Below are 15,126 nucleotides of genomic sequence, written 5' to 3' on the forward strand. Positions count from 1 at the left end.
TTTGTATGGTTATGATCAACGGCAAAAAAAAGGCACTATGAATATGCCGAAACCCGGGATCGAACCAGGGACCTTTAGATCTTCAGTCTAACGCTCTCCCAACTGAGCTATCTCGGCTTTTTTTTTTTTTTCTTTATTGCCGGATTTCTCCTCGTACAATGGACAGGAATTCTTGCTGGAATTTGACATACATACACTTAGGTTGTAATAAAAACGAGACTCTCTTGTGTTAGCAACTGATCAAACACAGGTAGCCATTCTGGAGGATCGGGAAGTGTCCTGTAGACGTCGCGGACGTACATAATAGCGTCTCTGAAGTACACTTTTGACGGTTGTGATTTAACATTCTCGTGTCTTACATCCATTCGCGTCTTCCATAGACTGTGCATTGTCAACAACATCAACAGATCACACGGCACGTCCCCTGTCTGATCAAACGGGAGAAATCGAATCCCGTGAGGTGTAAGTGGAAGTTGCTTTTTGAGTGTCCTTTGTAAAATGTCCCATAGGAAAACAGAATCTGAACAGTCTAAAAATACGTGCTCGATGGTTTCGGGCTTATTGCATATTGTACAGTTAGTACTCCAAGGGACAAAAATACCTTTTTCTTTAAGCCAGGGTTTTACAGGGAGCGTGGCGGTGTGAAGAAAGAAGAAAAACGTCTTGGTCGACGCTCTCACAGGCATCTTTTTAACGCGACTCAAAACATTACGTTCTCGTCCTAGCACATATAAGGAACGATAGATCGGCACAGGACACATCACATCAAGCAAGTCTCTGTACAATTTCTTCTTTGTTACAGCCGAGAGATATTCAGTCGAAAAGTGGCTTTTCAATAAACGAAAAGCATCAACGACTTCTTTCATAAACCCTTTCAATGGAACATGATTAGTAGAATACGATGACACTATGTATTCGGGTAATGCCTGGCTCAAAAACACTTGACAAATACTCTGCAGGAAAGCATCGTTCTGTTGCCTCAAGAAAAAGAACCGTGTAACAACTTGTTTAAGAAATAAATGCGATAAGCCTAGCCCTCCGTTTTTAACCAACTGAAATAAGTTCAGACGACTAGTACGCTCCCAGTTCGACCCCCAGATAAAAACAGCAAACAGTCTGTGTAACTTTTGTACAGGCATCCTTGCCATGCAAAGCACTTGCATCATATAGAAAACTTTTGTTACGATGAACATATTACACACAGTTGCACGTGTAAAGATTGAGAAATCGCGTCCGCCCCATTTTGTTGTTTGGGATTTAACCCGGTCAATTTCACCTGCCCATTGGTCTTTGTTTCCGCGATAGTGTTCCAAAGGAATGCCAAGGTATTTGCCCGGCGTATCAGTAAACCTTATACCTTCGAATTGTGTCGGCCTCTCGTCCCATTCACCGTGCCAGAATCCTAGGCATTTTTGCCAACTAATGGCGCTTCCAGTTAGGCTGCAAAATGTTTTTGCTTCCTTAATGGCACTTTCGATGCTTTTTTGAGTTCGGCAAAAGATTGCGATGTCGTCTGCGTATGAGAGGATTTTAATTTCGTGCGTTAAGAAGCGATAGCCGCATATTGTTTTGTTGTTCAGAATTTTTAAACAGAACGGTTCAAGATATATGGCGAATAGCAGGCTTGAGGCTGGGCATCCTTGGCGCACACTAGACCTTACTGGGATTCCTTCGCTAAGCTTTTTGTTAATGATAAGCTTAGTAGTACAGTTTTTATATGCCATTTTCACGCCTTCACTTATTACGCTGCCTACGTTAACTTGTTCTAGCACTGCGAACAGTATGCCATGTGCGACTTTGTCGAAAGCTTTCTCTAGATCTAGTTGAAGCATTGCTATCTTTCCGGAAAAAGCGTCACAACCTTCTAGTATCTTCTGGTGGTATATATGTTTGTGAATATGCTTCTTCCTTTAATCCCGCATGTTTGATGTGGGCCAACTATAGCTGTAATTACTGATTGGAGTCTTCTTGCTATTACTTTCATAAAGATCTTATAATCTACATTTGTCAAACTTATGGGCCGATAAGACTCTACTGACTGCAATTTGGAAGGTTCATCGGTTTTAGGAATTAGAACTACGTGACTTAGTTTGAACGATGGAGGCATTTGTTTACTATCGTAGGCTTCTGCTATAACATGGTATAGTATTTCTGCTACTTCATTTTTAAAAAATTTATAGAACGCTGATCCGAGGCCGTCTGGCCCAGGCGTCTTTCCTTTGCTCAAATCTTCAATTGCTTGTTTGATTTCATCTCTAGTGATTTGTCTTTCCAGTTCTAGTTTAATATCCTCGTCAAGCCTTGGCATTTGCTTAACATAGTCGTTTACAAATATATCGTTTACTTGCACTTCGTTGCCGAGCAAACTACGGTATCGCTCTACAAATGCTGTTTCAATGACGCTCTTATCTGTCGAGACTTCGTTTCGGTAGCGAATTTCATTTATTTCGTTTTTTGTTGCATATTTTTTTTCTTCACCAATCGCCCTCTTGGTTGGTCTTTCGCCTAACCAAAACCTCTCTGAACGCGCTCTTATAACAGCGCCTTTATATTTTTCTTCTTACATCTGTTCCATCTGTCTTTTAACATCTTCAACTTCACTTTTAAACAAACCCGGTATTGTAGTCTCTGCATTCAAAAGGAAATCAAGTGTGCTCTGTAGTTCTTTTTCCTTTTGTTTTTCTTTATGTCGTAGTATGCATGATCTGTCTATTGCACTTTGTTTAACTTCGTACTTGAATTGTTCCCAAGCTTCAATGAAATTTTTGTGACTCGTGGACACTATTTCCAATTTCTCGCGTACTATTTGGACAAATGTGTCATCGGTTAAGAGCTGTTCATTTAATTTCCACAGTTCCCAGTTGAATGCAGAGACTTTGCGCTTTCTACCTATTTCAAACATTACGAAGCTATGATCACTAAAACTAACATGTTTCACGGCATAGTTACAGCACATAGACATAACATCCGAAGAAATATACACGCGATCTAATCGTGCGTGGCTTTCGCCCTGAAAGTGGGTGAATTGCACTTGATTTCCACGGAATATGTCCCCTACATCAACAAGGCCGCATTCATCCACCAACGCTTTAAGCTGTAGGCCACTTTTGTCCCGTACTGGTTCATTCTTAACTGAGTCTTCGGGCATGCAAATACAATTAAAACCGCCAAGCAAAATGAGTTGCCTGTCGCATTTTAGAAATCCAGCGACATGATCAAAAAAAACGTTTTCTTTCTGAAATTTGGTTCGGCGCATACACACATGTAATTCGCCATTGTACTTGGTTTAAATAAAAGTGGCACAATGCTAACCGTCCGTCATCAAAGGTGATAACACCCTCTTCAACGATTCCGATACCTCGTTTCAGAAAGATAGCACAACCGCCAGACTTTCCAACGGCATGGCAAACACAAGCGTTGAAATCTAATGCGTAAGTTTGGACCATGCGGTCCGCCTGCTCCTCGCTGTCTATTTTTGATTCCTGTAAGGCTATAATATCGATGGTATTTTCTTTTAGCAGACGTCTTAACTGCACTTGCCGCTTTCTTGCCGTGAGACCGCGCACATTCAGCGTGCCAATTCTTAATGCCGATAAAGACGTTGAATTCATAGAAAGCGAAAGGTCAAGCGGACCGCTGGGTGATTGTGCCGAATTGACAGGACGCACACTTACACTGTTATATCGCACTGATTCTGAGTGCTTCGTCAAACATGGCGAAGCCGAGGCGTTTTTCTTGTGGGTAGGCATGGCGACGTTTCGTGCTGTGCGTCCCGCTCCAGTCTAGCGGTAAGGTCGTCCCTCGGACAGCGCCCTCCGCTAACGCGGAGGCCCTGTCGGTGTAGTCCTCCTGTCTGGAGGCACGTTGGGCTTCACCTTCAGGGGAGCCCTACGGTGGGACCCTGCCTTTGGGGGCGGTTCACCGGCGTTGACCTTCTCTCGGTTGTCGTCTTCGATGGTATTTTCCCGTGGTCTCTTTGAGACAGCGACGCCAGGGTTGGTTTTTCCTCCTTCCGAGTTGATGCCCTCCATTGCGGTACCGCTCTCTTCCGTCTCGACTGTTTCGCTAACGGCAGCACAGCTGCTAGGAGTTTCCACGGCCTCTGAAGTATTCTGAGGCTCGTCGTTCTTTCCATTTTGACTGACCGCAGCTTTCATAGGTCCCTTGTTTTCGGATGGGACAGAAGGCGTGGCACCCGACGTTGTCGGCTTCTCGCCTCCACTGACGGTCTCCTCCGCGTCGACTTGGTCCATGAGGTGCTCATCGACGGTGTCGCTTCGCCCAGTTCCGGTCACACTGGCGTAGCTACGCGCGCATTGACTCTCGTCGTGGCCATAGCGACGACAGAGCTTGCAACGCGGAACTCGGCACTCGCGCTGTATGTGACCGGTGCCATGGCACCGGAGGCAGAGCGGGGGTCTGCCTGGGACGTGCACGAGCGCATGGTCTTCCCCGACGCGAAGTTGATGAGGCAGGTCTTCCACGGTAACGCCTACCTTCAGCCGTAGGGACACCAGGTGCGTGTGGGAGCCTTTGTCGTTGCAGCCTGCAACGCGCCACTTTTCCCTCGAAATTTCGCTGACCTTCCCAAAAGGCGCCAGGGCACCTCTGACTTCGTCGTCCGGAGTCGTATGTAGAAGCCAATACAGCTTCATCCTGACGTCTTGATTTCGAGGGTCTATTACCATGCATCGGTGGTCCTTTACGCTGAAGGCTGGGGCAGACAAAATCTTTTGTTTGCCCTTTTCGTCCTTGAAAGTGATGGCCCAGACGTGGTTCATCTGATAGGCACCGAGGGCCTCCACTTCCGGCATCAGCTGCAGATAGTCAAGTGCCTCACGGAAATGCTCGACTCGGTAGGGCCTCGCCTTCACGTCTCCGTGCAAAAAAACGGTCGTTGTAACTGTCGATCCTGTAGGTAGTTGCGGCAATATAACCTGATAATCTTCCTTCGGTGTGTCGTTCAACCTGAGACCGCGGCCCTGCTGGGCCGCTGTAACCGCCCCTTCGGAGCAAAACATTCCGCGACCGTTCACTGCGGTGGCCGGAAGTGGAATCGCTATCTCGGCAGTACGAGTGACGAAATGATGAGGCGCTACGCGATGACTGGGTTCCCACGCACCGCTGTCTAACGTACCCGCAGTAAGTAAACTTCCTTTAAAAAGATTGGCTCCCCCATTTGCTGTACGCTACGCACGCTTCTATTAATATTAACTTTACTGCACAATTTTTTGCTTCCTCAAAATATTTTCATGGAGTTGTAGGGAACGATAACAGTAGCTGTACTCCCATGGAAACTAACTTTAGCGAATTTCTGTGGTTTGAATTTGCAGAAAAAGGGTATGTTGCGTATTTGCAACAACGTGCAAATAAAGAAGTTGAAGGTGAAAGATAGACTTAGTGCGATTCATACTCGGATGTTTATTTGCACGTGACAATCATTGGTGCAGCTATGATTTAATGTGGAACAAAAAGAAGCAATTGTACTTGTTTGTGCACCACAGGTGGTTCCCATACTTCGTGCAGCATGTGGTGCAGGTGCCCGTGCAGCCAGGAAGCAATGCAGTGTTTTCGCGTTATTGTCAAAATTTAGAACATAGAAGCACTGGCTGTGCTTCTATGAAGCCATATAGAAGTAAGGCTGTGCCCGTGATGATACGACACGGCAGCGTGCGGATGCGCCGCATCCTTTTGAAAAAAAAAAAGAAATAATCGACCAGGAAACACTTTGCACACATATTGAATCGAAACGGATTTACACTCGTGGTTGTCGTCACTCGTGGAAAGGTCGCTGCGTTCACTATTAGGAGGAATTTCTCGGCCATGAAAGCGTTTGGGAGCCATTTCACTTTTCTGAAGCAAATAAACCATGTACACGTTGTTGCATTTGCGCAACATAGCAAGGTTCCATCGCCAGGAACACAATATTCCGAGAGAGAGAGAGTAAACTTTAATGAACACCAGCAGTTCTGTCGGGTGGGCCTAGGCCTCCCACGATGGGACGTCGAGGTCTTGCCTCTTCGCCGCTTCGTAGGCCTGCTTGGTCGCCCAGAGTTGGGCGTCGAGATGAGAGCTGCGCAGGGCGGCGTGCCATTTCGACGAGAGGGTCACGGGATTAAGCTCTTGGTATTGATCTTTGCACTCCCATAGCATGTTGGGGAGTGTTGCCGATTCACTTTTACAGACCTTGCACGTCTGGCTCGAGTAGATGTCGGGTATATAGTGTGATAGCGTGTGTGGGAGGGGTATGCATTCGTCTGTAGCAGGCGAAGGGTGGTTGCCTGTGCCCTGTTTAACTTGCGGTGAGGGGTGGGGAAGGTTCTTCTTGCGAGGTAAAATGACTTTACAAGGTCGTTGGATCTTGTAAGGCGGTCGCGCCCTGCGGGTGCACCTGCACCGTCTCCGGCACGGTTGACTAGTCCTCGTGCTACGGAGTGTGTAACCTCGTTGAGGTTGGTGAGGTGCGGGTGGACAACGCCGGCGTGTGCTGGGATCCAGACGAGAGTGATTTGATTTTCAGACGAATGCGGGGCTTGTCGTAAGATACGGAGTGATTGATGAGAAATACGACCTTTGATGTAGTTGTTGACTGCTGCGCGAGAATCGCTCAGTATGGTGTGACAGGAGATAACAATGTTTTTTTTTTGTATCTACAGAGTCAGGAGCATGTGGAGTTTAGCTTAAGAATTTTTGGGGGGCTTTGTCTTAAGGAGAAATACATTTACAAGTGGCAAAACTTACCTGTATCACTGCTCGCGGGCGCGTGCAGCCTCCGCCACGTTTGTTTTGGTAGAAGATGCGTAGAATGAGCACAGATGGCAGCAGAAAGGGACGCGGTTTTTAAACGAATGTTGCGGAAATGCATTCATGTGTACAGGCAGACTTAAACGGACTTTGCTTCTGTGTTTAACGCCGTTCATCGGTATGTTGCGTAAATGCAACAAGGTGCAGTAAAGGGTTAAACAGTGGCCTGTCGCGGAAGTAACAGAAAAGCTCACAATGCTGTCTGAATTGCCACTTGTATGGTTATGATCAACGGCTAAAAAAAAAAAGAACGAACTACGAATGTGCCGAAACCCGGGATCGAACCAGGGACCTTTAGTCTAACGCTCTCCCAACTGAGCTATTTCGGCTTTTTTTTTTTTTTTTATTGCCGGATAATCACAGATGCAGTACATTTACCATACTAAGGTAAGAACAAAACAAAGTGTTACATAGTCATTACATATACTTCTTGAAATACACATGTTAAAAACGCTTTAAGGTCACCAGTGTATCCAGTACAGGTAACCATTCTGGTGGTTCAGCCTGAGATTTATACACGTCTCTTATTTGAGAAACACTTTCAATAAAATATTGTCTGGCTGGTTTGGCGTCCACATCAGCATTTCGTACGGCCATTCGTGTTTTTCATATGCTGTGTAGGCTCAGCGTCATGATCATGTCATAGGGCACGTCGTTTTCTTTTTCAACTGGGAGAATGCGGATACCGTAGGGTGATATAGGTAGTTATTTTTTCAGCGTTCTTTGCAAGACATCCCAGTGAAATATTGCATCCCTGCAGTCTAAGAAGATGTGTTCGATTGTCTCAGGTTTTGAACAAATGAGACAATTAACAGACCACGGTACGAACAGTCCTCTCTCTTGCAACCATGGTTTAACTGGCAAGGTATTGGTATGGAGCTGAAAGAAGAACGTCTTAACTGAGGAGCGGACTGTCATTCTTTTAACACGTTTCAACGCGTCTCCTTCCGAACTTACACAATACATGGCACGATATATGAGCACTGGCAACATAATATCAATCAGATCCTTGTATAAACGCTTTTTAGGTACATTACTTAGGTACTACATGGAGAATCTCACTTTTAGCATTCGAAAAGACATAACGACCTCACGAAGAAAGCCGCGAACACTCCCTTTTTTTTTGACATTTGATACAACATATTCAGGAATTACATCACTCATTCGTAATTGTAAAATTGTTCGCAGAAATCCGTTATTTTGGTCGCGCAAAGAAATAAATCTTGACACAACTTATTTGAGAAATAAATGACAAACTTAGTCCGCCGGTACGGACTGATCGAAATAAATTAGTTCTGCTGCATCGTTCCCATGTTGAACGCCACACGAACACTGCAAAGACTGTGCAACTTCTGCAGGTTGGTACGAGACATACAACGCACTTGAAGAACATACCACACTTTCGCGACTAAAAACACGTTGCAAACGGTAGCACTCGCGAAAACGGAAAAATCCCGCCCACCCCATTTATCTGTTTGTTCCCTAACACGTTTGCTTTCCTCGTTCCAGTACTGAGCTATTTCGGCGGTACGAGTAGCGAAATGCGGCGCTACACGATGACTGGGTTCCGCGGAACCGCCGTCTAACGTATCCGCAGTAAGTAAACTTCTTTTAAAAAGATTCGCTCCACCATTCGCTATAGGCTACGCACGCTTCTATTAATGTTAAACAGTGGCCTGTCGCGGCAGTAACAGAAAAGCTCACAATGCTGTCTGAATTGCCATTTGTTTGGTTATGATCAACGGCTAAAAAAAAACGCACTATGAATATGCCGAAGCCCGGGATCGAACCCGGGACCTTTAGATCTTCGGTCTAACGCTCTCCCAACTGAGCTACTTCGGCTTTCTTGTTTCTTTTATTGCCGGTCTTCGACGTACACATACGACATAAACACGTACACTTTATAATGGTAAAAGCAATGACCGTCTTGGGCACTTGCGAATAGTTAAAAAGACTTCATCTCCACTAGTTCATCCAATATATGCATTCATTCGGGTGGTTCTGTTCTCGTTCTATAAGCTTCACGCGTATATAGCACACTTTCAATAAAATGCTCTCTCTCAGGATGAATAACAAGCCTCTCATGACGCTCATCCATTCTTGTTTTCCACAGGCTATGTAAACATATTGCCATAAACATGTCACATGGCATATCTGCGTTCTCAGTTGGCAAGAAGCGGATGCCGTACGGTGTTATCGGTAATTCCTTTTTCAACGTTCTTTGTAGGATGTCCCACAAGAACATTGCATCTGAACAATCAAGAAAGATATGCTCAATCGTCTCTGGTTGCCTGCATCTTGAGCAGTTTACAGACCACGGCACAAAGATTTCTCTTTCTCTTAGCCATGGCTTCACTGGGAACGTTCCACTGTGAAATTGGAAGAAAAAGGTTTTTGCGGATGACTGTATCGGCATCCGCTTCACTCGATTGAGCACATTTCTTCCTCTGGATTCAACGTGGTACATTGAACGATAGACAGGCACTGGCAATGATAAATCAAGTAAATCTTTGTACAGTCTTTTCCGTTTAACAGATGCAAGGTAATTCAATGAAAAGCGCGTATGTAGGAAGTCAAAGGCCAATACGACTTCTCGCAGGAAGCCTCTGAGCCTAGGTCCTGTGATGTAATCGGAGGACACAACGAATTGAGGCAAGGCGTTGCTCAAACGTCTTTGAAGGACTGTGCACAAAAATGTATCTTTCTGATCACGTAAAAACGAAAATCTCGAAACAACTTGTCTTAAAAAGAGATGAACCAACCCTAGGCCCCCACTTTTCACTGTTCTGAACAAATTAGTGCGACTAGAGTGCTCCCATACGGAACCCCAAATGAAGATGGCAAACTGCCGGTGTATTTTTTGTATGCTGACTCTTGATGCGCACAATGCTTGTAAAACATACCAAATTTTGACCACTAAAAACACATTACACACTGTTGCTCTTGTGAATATTGATAGTTCTCTCCCACCCAGCCTTGCCGTTTTCGCCTTAATTTCTTCGACCTCTCCTTGCCAATAATCTTTCGTGTCCTGGTGATGTTGCAGAGGTACCCCAAGGTACTTGGTAGGCATATTCGTCCACTGCATTTTTGCAAAAAGTGGAGGTGTGCCCTCCCATTGTCCATACCATATCACAATCGACTTCCCCCAATTAATTACACTCCCTGTCATTTTACAATACTTTGTCACAGCATTAACAGCATTGCTTACACATTGCTTGTCATCACAAAAGACAGCGAGGTCATCCGCATATGCTAACAATTTTACCTCACTGTAACCCACCCTAAAACCCCGGACATGGCTCTATTTTATTATCTTTAGACACAGTGGTTCGAGATATGGGGCAAACAGTAGAGGCGATAAACCACATCCCTGTCTTACGGAAGACCTGACGGCAATGCTGGGAGAGAGCGTTCTATTGACGATTACCTTTGTGGAAACGTCGGCATAGCACATTCTGATCCCTTCTGTTAAGATTGTTCCAACATTCCCGTGCTCCAAAACATTGAAAAGAATTGTGTGTGTCCCTCTATCGAACGCTTTTTCTAGGTCCAATTGTAACATGGCCACCCTACCAGAAAAGTCGTCACAATGTTGAAGTACTCTTCTTGCTACGTATACGTTTGTAGTTATTGACCTCCCCTTAATGCCACTTGTTTGATGTGGCCCTATCAATCGTGTTATTATACTCTGCAGCCTTCTGCCCAAAACTTTAGTGTATATCTTATAGTCTGAGTTTGTTAAGCTGATTCGTCGGTAGGCTCGCACGGATAGGAGTGATGAGGGATCGGTATTTTTGGGTATCAGGACAATACGACTCTCACGAAACGACGGTGGCAGCACCTGATTTTCATAGGCTTCTGTGATAACGTAATAAAGAGCTGCAGCTATATCTGCTTTGAAAGCTTTATAGAATGATCCACTCAGTCCATCAGGTCCTGGCGTTTTCCCAGGGCTCAGGTCACCTATAGCCTGCTCTATTTCCTTGATGCTTATTGGCATTTCTAATCTATTTCGCAGTTCATCATCTAGACTTGGCAAAAGGTGTAAGAATTCATTTTCGAACCCCTGTTCGCGTTGCGTTTCATGTCCTAAAGGTTCGCTGTAATATTCTACAAAGGCACGTTGGATGGTTTTCTTATCACGCACTATTTCATTTCGGTATGTTATCGCATTTATCTCCTTTCGTGTGGCGTAACTTTTTTCATCCGAAAACGAGCGCTTTGTAGGTTGTTCTCCGCACCATAGATGTGCTGCGCGTGCGCGAATAATTGCGCCCCGATATTTTTTCTTATCGACAAGTTCCAACTGTGCTTTCGTTCGCTTTATTTCTTTAGCGAAACATCCAGGACGGATGCTTTCCATGCTTAAATAAAAGTTGAGCTCACTTTGTAATTCTATTTCTTTTCTTTTTTCTTGGTGGTGTAAAACGCTAGACCTTTCTATGGCTATTAACTTTGCTTCTTGCTTAAATAACTCCCACCTTCCCGTGCAGTCACTGTAATCACCCGATAACAGCTCTTGAATGCTATCTTGAATTTTCTAAATAAATATTTCGTCCTGCAGCAATTTTTCATTGAATTTCCAAAGACCCCAGTTGAAACTTGACGGCTTCTTTGGACCAAGCGAAGGACGGGCCAAACTGTGGTCGCTAAAATCAACATGTTTGGCTTCATAATCACTGCACAATGGAAACGCTTCCCCAGAAACGTAGACACGATCCAGTCTCGCGTGGCTGTCCCCTTGAAAATGAGTGAACCGAGGTGTATCATTATTGGCTAAAACGTCGCCTATATCCTCTAAATTATGTCCTTCAACGAGTGCTGCCAGGAGAAGCGCACTGCCTTCGAGACCAGACAGATTACGGGCCCTGTCTTCCACTTTGCAGACACAGTTGAAGTCTCCCATCATGACCATGGTTCTCTCACATTTCAAGTGACATTCCACGCTTTCAAAAAACGCCCTGCGCTCGGCTGTTCTATTCGGCGCGTAAACACAGATAACGCGGAACTTCAGATTGCAAAACATAAAATCGCACATTATAATACGCCCGGTATCATCACTAAGTACATTTGCAACATTTATACCAATATTATTGCGAAGGAAGAGCACACAGCCCCCTGCTCTACCAACAGCATGAGAAACGCACACATAATATCTAGACATGAACGTTTGGACTAGGCGTTCGGTCCCTTCCTCAGTTTAAATTTTTGTCTCTTGTACAGCAATAATGTCCAGATTATGTTCAATGAACAGGCGATTAAGCTGGTACTGCTTCTTTGCCGTTTGTCCCCGCACGTTAATCGTGCCTACGCGTAAGAGTGTTTCAAGGCGTATCGCCTTTTCTACGGGAAAGAGATCAAGGCCGATAGATCTCAATAAATTCACAGCTCTCGTCGGTTACGGAGGATCACTAACATTAACGTGGCGAGTCTGCGTTCAGCCTGCACTGTTGACTGGCCTTCCACCGGCGGCTCAGAAGTTGCTGCATTTTGCACCCCCCCCCCCTTCCCGACTGCCCCCCCCCCCACCGAAACGGGCAAAGACACGCGAACGTACGACTTGTTAAGCCCGCTGTGTCGCCGCCGCCTTTCTGTCCGGTGGTATGGTTGGCGTTGGTCTAAAGGTTGGCCTCCGGCCAGTTGCTGTCTTCACAGGTGGTTCGTTCGCACTTTGAGTGCTCGCCTTCTGCTCTTCGCCGGCACTTTCTTCGTGCGTTCTTTTGGCCGTTACCGCTGCTTTGCTGGTTTCCGTAGTGTCCATTACGTTTGAATCGTCCTTACTCGTTGCTACGGAGGGTTTCTTGGTTGTACTTGCGTCATTTCTTGTTTCAGTGTCCTTAGCTGATGTAGTCTTGCCAGATGTCGGTATGGCTTCGCTCGCAACCTGCTCTAGATCTCGTTTCGTAGAATTTGTGGCTGGGTCTTTCTTTGAAAGTGGCGACAGAGATGGTCTCGACGCACTGGCACTTTCCTCTGCGTCGACTTCGTCCATGAGGTGCTCGTTGACGACTTCCTCGCTTCTTGCTGGCCCCGCAACGTTTGCATACGTGCGCACGCACTGACTTTCTTCGTGGCCGAAGCGTCGACACACAGAGCAACGCGGCACGCGGCACTCGCGCCTGATGTGCCCCGTACGGTTGCACCGAAGACACAGTGGAGCACGACCTGACACGACCACTAGCGCCAATATGCCTGCTACTCGTAGCTGATGCGGTAGATCGTCAAGTGTCACGCTTGGCTTCAGCTTGAGGGTCACCGTACGCATGGACGACCCCTTGCCCGTGATGCCTGGTACACGCCATTGTTCTTTCTGGACGCCGGAGACTTTCCAGTACGGAGCAAACGCCGCGTGTACGTCTTCGTCGTGCACATTGTGCAGCAACAAGGGCAGTTTAACCCGGACATCGCGGTTGTCTGGATCCACAACCAAACAACGTCGTTCCTTGACTTGAACTTCAGTATACTTAAGCATCTTCTTTGTCGGCTCTGCACTCTCGAACGTCACCGCCCAGACGTGGTTCATCTGGAACGCCCCCAAGTCGACCACCTCGGGGAGCAATTGCAGTTGAGCCAGCGTGTCGCGAAAATCTTCTACACGGAATGGTCTCGCTTTCACGTCGCCGTGAAGAAAAACTGTGTTTAAAACACACGAACCTCTAGGCAGTGGCGGCAAAACAACATGGTATTCCTGTTCAACGGACGCAGGCATCCTGTTTCCGCGGCTTGGCATAGCCGCAAACACCGCCCCTACGGAGCGCGACATTCGACGTCCGTACCGAACGGTAGCCGGAAGTAGAATGAACTGAGCTATTTCAGTGGAACGAGTAACGAAATGATGAGGCGCTACGCGGTGACTGGGTTCCCAGGAACCGCCGTCTGACGTATCCGCAGTAAGTAATCTTCTTTTAAAAAGATTTACTCCACCATTTGCTGTACGCTACGGACGCTTCTATTAATGTGAAACAGTGGGCTATCGCCGAAGTAACAGAAAAACTCACAATGCTGTCTGAATTGCCATTTGTGTTGTTATGATCAATGGCTAAAAAAAAACGCACTACGAATATGCCGAAACCCGGGATCGAACCAGGGACCTTTAGATCTTCAGTCTAACGCTCTCTCAACTGAGCTATTTCAGTTTTTTTTTTTTTTTCTTGATTGCCCGTAATCAGCAGTACATCGGAAGGACAACATAAGGAACATATATACACAGACAGATGAACTTCTCATCCGTTAAGAAAAAAATAAGTAAAAGCCGCCTGTTATATGTGAGCTGGCGTTTAAGATTCTTTAAGATTAGCCAGGGGTTCTATCCTGGCCATCCAAGGCGGAGGACACTCATGTGTAGCAAGCACATCAAGAAAACGTGTTATTTGTTCTCGAAAGAAAACACGGGCTGGTCTTGCATCGGGATCGCAATAGAAGCCAGCCATGCGGGCTCGCCATATACAGTAGAGGCAAGTTAACATTATCTGATCGAAAGGTGTTCCGTCCTCGTCATCTATCGGTAGATACCTTATGCCATGTGGATCAAGAGGAAATTCCTTCTTCATTGTTCGCTGTAGAACATCCCAAAAGAAAACTCCCGCCCAACAGTGTAAGAAAACATTGTCTATTGTTTCTGGTTGTTTGCATATGAAGCAATGTGAGCCCCATGGCATGTAAAGCCCCTTTCTTCTAAAAACGTTGCAACTGAGAGTGTTCCTGTGTGTAGTTTGAAAAAGAAAGTTTTCATACCAGGCGGTACCTGCATTTTTTTACACGTTTCAAAACATTATGGCCTGGGCCTCGACTGTATATAGTTCGGTACCGAGGTGGGGGAAAAAGGCTGTCCAAAAGATCATTGCGCAGCCTTTTTCTTGTGACCGTAAACAAATATTCTTTGGAAAACCGTAAAGCAAGGAAACGAACACTCAGCACAATTTCCTTATAGAAACCGAACACTATCCCCGGTACACTTTGAGAGCTTATAATAAACTCTGCTAACAAATGCGCAAGTCTAACCTTGCAGACCGATTGAAGAAATGGATCATCATTGTTCCTGAAGAAAAAGAACCGTCCAACTAATTGCCTCACAAACAGGTGGGCCAGTCCTAATCCTCCATCTTTCACCCGTCTGAAAAGATTGTTGCGGCTGCATCTTTCCCATCCAGAACCCCACACAAACACGGCAAAAACTCTGTGCAATTTCTGTACATTGGCTCTGTTACAAAAAATGAATTGCATAACGTACCATAGCTTAGCTACGAAAAACAAGTTGCACACTGTAGCCCTGGCAAATACTGAAAGGTGTTTGGCTCTCCACGCCTCAGCCTTCTCTTT

The 15,126-nt window shown here is 45.8% G+C and overlaps 3 non-coding genes across 3 annotated transcripts; all 3 read right to left on the reverse strand.

Annotated features, from left to right (window-relative positions):
* Positions 1-44: 44 nt before the first annotated feature.
* On the reverse strand, positions 45-117 carry TRNAF-GAA (transfer RNA phenylalanine (anticodon GAA)). The gene has a single exon. It is a non-coding gene; the product is annotated as a tRNA-Phe (tRNA).
* An 8,456-nt stretch (positions 118-8,573) lies between these two features.
* Positions 8,574-8,646, reverse strand: TRNAF-GAA (transfer RNA phenylalanine (anticodon GAA)). Its single transcript has one exon. It is a non-coding gene; the product is annotated as a tRNA-Phe (tRNA).
* Positions 8,647-13,870: 5,224 nt separating this feature from the next.
* Positions 13,871-13,943, reverse strand: TRNAF-GAA (transfer RNA phenylalanine (anticodon GAA)). Its single transcript has one exon. It is a non-coding gene; the product is annotated as a tRNA-Phe (tRNA).
* Between the last annotated feature and the right edge of the window lie 1,183 nt (positions 13,944-15,126).

The sequence above is a fragment of the Dermacentor andersoni genome, chromosome 1 (assembly GCF_023375885.2).
Source record: "Dermacentor andersoni chromosome 1, qqDerAnde1_hic_scaffold, whole genome shotgun sequence".
NCBI classification, from domain to species: Eukaryota; Metazoa; Arthropoda; class Arachnida; order Ixodida; family Ixodidae; genus Dermacentor; species Dermacentor andersoni.